Source organism: Helianthus annuus, chromosome 17 (assembly GCF_002127325.2).
Source record: "Helianthus annuus cultivar XRQ/B chromosome 17, HanXRQr2.0-SUNRISE, whole genome shotgun sequence".
Classification (NCBI taxonomy): Eukaryota; Viridiplantae; Streptophyta; class Magnoliopsida; order Asterales; family Asteraceae; genus Helianthus; species Helianthus annuus.
In genome coordinates, this window is record NC_035449.2 from 77,364,531 (window position 1) to 77,370,910 (window position 6,380).

The 6,380-nt window shown below is 40.1% G+C and overlaps 1 non-coding gene across 1 annotated transcript; it reads left to right on the top strand.

Annotated features, from left to right (window-relative positions):
• Positions 1-4,196: 4,196 nt before the first annotated feature.
• On the top strand, positions 4,197-4,303 carry LOC118489521. Its single transcript, XR_004887541.1, has one exon. It is a non-coding gene; the product is annotated as a small nucleolar RNA R71 (small nucleolar RNA).
• The last annotated feature ends 2,077 nt before the right edge of the window (positions 4,304-6,380 follow it).

The window sequence follows — 6,380 nt, forward strand, 5'->3', positions numbered from 1 at the left end:
GTGTAACCTTTGATGATTTCCGCACTTTTGCACTTTTTAAGAGATTATCTTAGTTATAGTAGTAGACCCCTCTTTTGAAGGTGACGTTACCCTCAACCCAGTAGTTTGAGTCAGCAAGGATACAATCCTAAAGGGTCGGAATATAAAGATAATTAATTAAGTTATTAATGCGTAATGTGGTCGGCCCCTCTTTTGAAGGTGACGTTACCCTCGGCTAAGTGGTTTGAGTCAGCAGGGATACAATCCCAAGTAGCCGGGTTAATGTATTAATAGTAGTTTACATATGAGGGGATCAAGCCATTCGCACCCCCGCCATCCGTGTTCGCTAGGCACGGCCCCGTGTGCAGAACCGTATCTGTACTATCAAGATTTGCTTGGATTCTGCGAATCTTAGCGTTGACCACGACCCGTGTTGAGCTGGGCATGCCCCCGTGTTGGGAATAGAAGCTTCTATGGCTTTGTCCTTTCTGCAGACAACTGGCCACGCCCCCGTATCCGCTGGGCACGAGGCCGTGGTCAGCCTTCTGCCTCTTGTTTTTGCTTGGGAAGATGCTGTCGAGGGGTCGGGCATGCCATGTTTATTCCTTTTCTTGTATTTATGTTAGATTTTGCTGCATATTTGTTCCTTTTGTTCATTTACGCTCATTTAGTCCTGAAAATACAAAAGGAAGACAAAAGCACATTTTTTCCAACATTAGTACTAAAAAGGGGTTAGTTTTATGCCTCAATTGATGTAATTTATATGTTGCTTTTTACACACATCAAATACCCCCACACTTGAATCTTTGCTTGTCCTCAAGCAAAACTCTTTATAATGTGGCTTAAACTCCCAAAAGGAATGGGTAGAAGAGAAGTTTTGGGCTTGTCTTGAGTGTCGGGAATCCAAGATTTTTATTAGGTTTTATTTTTATGCTATTTACAATCCTATTCGTTATGATTTATTTAGAACGTTTTATAAGAGAAATTACTTATTAGGGCATAACATGCCTCTTTAAAATTCCATTTATATACAAGTTCACATACCTCACGGGAGATCACTCAACACTCGACCGAAGATGTATTTTTGTGAAACACTCGAGACCGGCATGGAACTTATTTCTATCATATGCTTGCCAAGCAATCAATCCTCCTCCTTTTTAACTATAAACCTTTGTAAATATCAAGAGGACTTGGGGAAGGGTTAGGCTTGGGTTAAAGGTATAAAAAGGGCTAAAAGCGTAAAAAGCGTCGGTCGTCGTAAAACTTTTTGTTTTTGTGACTTTTATTCAAACGAAGCATTTTCAAACAAAGTTTCTTTGAGGTCTTTGTTTGTTTATTGCTAGACTTCAATTTTTTTGATAAGCAATGTCACATGAAAACCGAGCTTTTTACTAAAATAAAGGGTTTAAAAATAAAAAGGGTTTTAGTGGGTAAAGGGTGTTTGTTTTGTGGGTTTAGAAATGAAAAGGTTTAGGCTCAAAGGGGGTTAACTAGAGGGATTTTGGGTAGGTGATAAAAAAAATGAAAAATAATGGTGTTGAAAAGAAAAAAGGGTTAGTCCTAATGCCTCCATCATTTACTTACTTGGGTTTAAGTTGGTAAGGACCGGGAATGTATCGTCATGGCAAGTTCTAGAGTCATAAGAAACCAAGCGGCTATTCACACAAGAAACGAAAGATGAGCATTTAATTTAAAGGTGTATGCTTGTACGCTCAATATAGGCTCAAAACTCACTTTTTGTGGGAATGAGTTTATAATGTGATCAAGTATATATAATCAAATTTTAACTAGATTTGTCATGCCGTTTCAAAATTTTCTTATCTTGGTTCCTTTTTTTATCACAACGCTATCGGTTGTAAATTTGTAAAAATATAACCTTTTTAGAACTTGTTATTCCCAAATTAAACCAAGACAAGTAAAAAAAATGAAAAGTTTTTGAAAAAAATTTGGGGTGATTAATGGTTCCAATAGAGTTTTGTGTAAGGCTTGTTATTAAGACTTGCAAAATTCAAGGTTTTAGCATCCCCGCACCCCACACTTAAATTACAAATTGTCCTCAATGTGTCTCAAAAATAAGTTTTTAGATTGATTGAGTGTGTAAAAAGGTGTTAAAAACAAAATTTTATGTTACTGTGCGTCTGGACACGGGCCCGTGTTGGTCCGGGCACGGCCCCGTGTTCAGATTGCCAGTATCATAATTAACAGAAGGCTGGGCACGGGAGCGTGTTCAGTGAACACGGCCCCGTGTCCAGTTACCTGAACTGGGCATTTTCTGCAGAGCCTTGGGCACGGGGCGTGTTGGGCTGAGCACGGCCCCGTGCTGAACTTGCTGTAATGAAGAAAAATTATCGGGAGGCTCTGTTTTTGTGCATGGGGTGTGGGTTCAAGTTTCCCTTAGTAACCTCCACCATTCCGAGTGTGTTTTATTCCTAAAAATTAAAACTAAACTAGAAAGCATAAAAGTTAATCTAAACTAAAACTATGGATAGTTCCGCGGAATGCCTTCGTGGTGCGCCACGTTTATAATGGTCCTTGGCTAGACCCAAAGTCAGTCATATGTTACCCAAGTGGGATGTTTTGCATCCCATGTTGCACCGTCGGAGAGCATCATCCAAGCTTGAGTCTATGACTTTTATGTAGTTGACCGGGTCGTCGTCTTCTACTCTTTTCCCAACCCCAAACTCCATCTCCTTGTCCCCAACCCTCAATGTTAATGTCCCACCATTCATGTCTACCATTGCGTGGGCCGTGGCTAGGAATGGTCTTCCTAAGATGAGTGGTACTTAGGTATCTTCCTCCATATCTAGTATGACAAAGTCGACCAGGAAGACAAAGTCTCCGACTTTTACCAATAGATTTTTGACGACACCTTGTGCATACTTGATAGATCTATTGACGAGTTGTATGCTTATCTTTGTGGGGCTTGTTTTACCTAGTCCGAGTCGGTCAAACATTGATGCGGGCATGAGATTATGCTAGCCCCAAGATCGGCTAGTGCATTGCGTATGGGTGATCCCCCAATGGAACAAGGGATGGTGAAACTTCCTGGGTCGAGTTTCTTTTGTGGGAGTTTGTTAAGTAGTACGGCGGAGCATTCTTCGCTTAAATTAACTAGTTGCAATGTTTCAATTTTCCTTTTGTGGGTGAGAAAGTCTCTCATAAATTTTGAATATTTAGGCATTTGAGTGAGTACTTCCACAAATGGAAGATTGATGTGCAATTGTTTTAGTAAATTTATGAATTTTGTGAATTGCTCATCGGCCTTTTGGCGAAGTCATCGACCGGGGTAAGGTACCAGAGGATTCTTGGTAGGCTCTTGATTTGATGGAGGAGGAGTCTCTTTTTGGAGTGTTGGTGAAGTTGCGGTTTGGTTAGACAGGCTCTTTTTAGTTAGAGGCAGCGGAGCCTCCTCGGGACCTACGGTATGGTTTCTCAACGTGATGAGATGTACTTGCGCCTTTGAGTTGGTTTTGGTATTGCTGGGTAACGCGCCTTGTGGTCTCTCGGAGAAATTTTGAGCTAGTTGATTTAGTTGTTTTTCAATGTTTTGAATACTAGCTTGTTGATTTCTAAAGTTCGACTCCATTTGTTGAAATCGATCCGAGTTTTTCTTTTCGGTGTCTGAGATGAGGCGTGAGATAGTATCTTCAAGCCTCTCTCGTCCCCCTTGTTGTTGTTGAGAGAATTTTTGTGACTCATTTCTTGGTTGTTGAAAGTTTGTTCGTTGGTTTTGATTTTGTTGGTTACTACTATTGTCGGGTTCTCTCCAACCAAGGTTAGGGTGGTTACGCCATCCTTGGTTGTAGGTACCCGTCGGAGGACCTGACGGCCTAGGTCTATTATCAATGTAGTTTACCGTTTCTGTTTGATTATCCATTTCTTTCATACAACTCCAATTTTCATGTGGTCCACCACACCCTTCACAAGCCATAACCGAGGCCATTTTTGCCATTTCTAACTTTTTGATTTTTGAAGAGAGGGCCTCGATTTGGGCTTGTAAGGAGGTGATTTCGTCAACCTTATGGGCGCCCGGGGCAATAGATTTTGTGCCTCGGGGAGTGTGTCACTGAAAATTGTTTTGAGTAATTTCCTCAATTTGATTATAAATTTCATTTGGGCAACGATTACCTAGAAGTCCCCCGGAGCTAGAGTCAAGTGTTTGTCTTGTGTGTGGCAACAACCCATTATAGAAAGTGGATATTTGTTGCCATACCTCAAGGCCATGACGAGGGCACTTTCTTAGTAGCTCTTTGAACCTTTCCCAAGTTTCATATAAGGATTCCCCGTCCTCTTATGAGTATGTATTAATTTCAGTCATTAATTTAGCCATTTTAGAAGGAGGGAAATACTTATACAAAAACTTTTGGGCTAGTTCATCCCAGGTGTTTACCGATCCTGTTGGTGCATATTTTGTGACAACAGCTTAGATTTGGTCTTTGGATATCTTGTAATTAGTTAAACGATAAACAGTTAGCGGGTTTAGCTTTGTAATAGTTAGTTGTAATGTTTGGGCTAACCATACCCAACGAATTGGGTGTATGGGGGCGAATTGGGCTTGTCTAATTCGCAGTCCATGTAGGAATCCCTAGCCCAAGTAGCAAACCTTGTGTCATATAAACAAGGTTAGGCTTTAGGGTTTAGGTTAATTAGCCAAAAAACAGTTTGTGTGTGAGAATTTCGTGAGAGACTTAGAGCTTGGACGAAATTTGAGTGGTTAGGGTTTGATTGATTGTAATTCAGTTTAATTGATAATCAATAAAAACCCGGTTTGAAAGTGAATTACTGATTTCTGTTCCTACACGTTTTCTGCTATATTCTGATCAAGAGGATTCCGCACTCTTGATTGGATTGACAATTCTGTTAAAGATCCACACATCAAGGGGACCTACAGATCCAACTAGGACGGTGTTAAGCCAAGCCTTAGCTCGGTCTTTTAGTGAAAATGGGAACATTCGGAGGCGGGTGGCGTCATTCGATGCTCCGTTGATCTGACAAGTGTCACATATTTCCAAAAAGTTGGTAATATGTAAATGGGTATCTTCGACCGCAAGCCCGTGGAAAGTTGCGGAGTTTTGGAGCATTTGAATCAAATGCGACCGAAGTTCGAAGTTGTTGGCATCGACATTCGGTGCATTGATAGCGGCGCCGAGATTACCTATCGTGGGCTGTAGGTAATCCATTAGGGTACGTTGATCCGCCATTGGGAGTAAGTCCCCCGAAACTTTCTCTTAGTTTTTAGCTTTAAGTCTTTTTTCTGAGAAAGCATTCGGGTTCGTCTAGAAGTTCTTTTATGTCTTTATTGGAACTGGAGCTCATGTACTGCGTAGGAAGTTCAGGTGTGGCGCCTGGGTTTCAAGTCCTGCGATAAAAACAAAAAAGATTGTCGGTCAGAAGTTTCACCACGGCCCCGTTGTCACACCCCGACCACGTAAAACAACAAAACGTGGCGGAAACGTCGGGGAGTGTTGTAACAGAATCATTGTTTCACAACCATGGAATAAATAGTTTCGTTTTATTGAATTATTGAACTAAATGTTTTGATACAAATTAGATAAATACAACTATTATCCTCCAAGTTTTAAAGTCGCTAAGGCCTTGTCCATTCCTATGTGAGAATACACCAATATCATCAATCAAGCATCATCAACTATTGTACCTGAAACACATGTGAAAATAGGTACGTCAGCATAAAAATGCCGGCGAGTACATAGGTTTTGTATGAGTTTCAGATTCATGGCTCGTTTTACATATTTCAATACTTATTTAAAAACCTTGTTTTGAAAAGTATAGTATTGCGACATAAATAACCAACTCAAATCAAATTGATTATATTTTATAAAAAATCTCGTAGCCATGATTCTTAACCCCAAAACATTTGTTTAATTAAATCCAGATTTGTAAATCGTTTATGGAATAAAACTCGAATAGTATAATATATTGTTGGAAAACCTTGTATTACAACTTTGTTTTGTTTACCATTGCCCAAGTGATCTAGATAACGCAACGATATACCCGCCCCGTTACCTAATCACTTCCCTATCCCATTGGTTCAAACAGGTTTCAACGGTTCATGTCAATCAATGGTTACAAACGGTTCACATAGTCAAGTAGTCACAAACGGTTCATATAGTCCAACGGTTCATCTAGTCAATGGTTGCAAACGGTTCACATAAGCAACGGTTACTAACGGTTCACATAGTCAAATGATTACAAACGGTTCACATGATCAAATGGTTACAACGGTTCAAATGATCAAATGGTTACAACGGTTCAAATGATCAAATGGTTACAACGGTTCAAAATGTAAAACAATGTGTCCATATGCTGGATGAGCATATGCGACAAAATGTAGTATATGGAAATCAATGTGCTAGCATGTTAAGTGAACATACATAGCAAAA